The sequence below is a fragment of the Sinocyclocheilus grahami genome, unplaced genomic scaffold (assembly GCF_001515645.1).
Source record: "Sinocyclocheilus grahami isolate Dianchi unplaced genomic scaffold, SAMN03320097.WGS_v1.1 scaffold2104.1, whole genome shotgun sequence".
In the NCBI taxonomy this organism is placed as follows: Eukaryota; Metazoa; Chordata; class Actinopteri; order Cypriniformes; family Cyprinidae; genus Sinocyclocheilus; species Sinocyclocheilus grahami.
Window position 1 is genome coordinate 39,595 of NW_015507283.1, and position 936 is coordinate 40,530.

The window sequence follows — 936 nt, forward strand, 5'->3', positions numbered from 1 at the left end:
CACACACACACACACACACACACGTCTAGACGCGGAAAAACTGCACGCGGAGGTAAGATATCTTTTAATGTTTATTGCTGATCGTAAAGATCTCGAGCGTCAAATAAAACGATAAATAAAATGTATTTCTCGATCTCTGCTGGAGTTTGAATGTAAAAATGAAAGTTCAGATATGTGTGAACTGAGTTTATCTGCGGTTATTTGAGTTTCTGTTCAACAATCAGACAAAAACAAACACAGCGGCTGCTGAACGAAGCTCGTGATTCATGTTTATTCATATTAAATCTGAAGGTTTGTCATGTTAGTGCTGTCCACCAAATCATATCATAATGTGGGATTTATTTGTTTAATGCTATATTGAAGAGAAGTCAGTGCTCTGTAATAAAATCTGTTTATAGGAATATAATCATTACATTTAGTCATCACAGGTGTTCTGAAGGGTTAGGACTGAGAGCTGAACAACACCCATTACGATGAGCCTAAAAGTGACCTTTTGAGTGTCTGATCCTGACATTTGGACTGAAGTTCAGAGTAATGTGTGAAAGGTGTCTATATGTGCCTGTGCTCTAGACACCATCCTGAGCTGTGCATCTTTACAGCCAACATGTGTTGTGACTCAAAGATGGGTTAGGGTAAACCAAGCCAAATCTAAATAAAAACTGTCCGTTTTGCAATACTAATATACACAGAGGTGATCACGCAAAGGAAGTTTCTACAGTTAAAAAGAGAAAGACGTGCATCAGATGTTTGTCAGCAGAAGATCTCAGCCGTCTTTCTAAGGCCCATGGCAGTTCTGGGCGTTCAGAGATGAGTCTGACACCCATTCTTGAAGAAACGCTGATCAAACGTTCTCAGCAGAAGAAACGGACGTCTCCGCTCAACTATAAGGAGAGAGTGTTTGTGCTGACCAAGAGCAAGCTGACGTACTATGAGCTC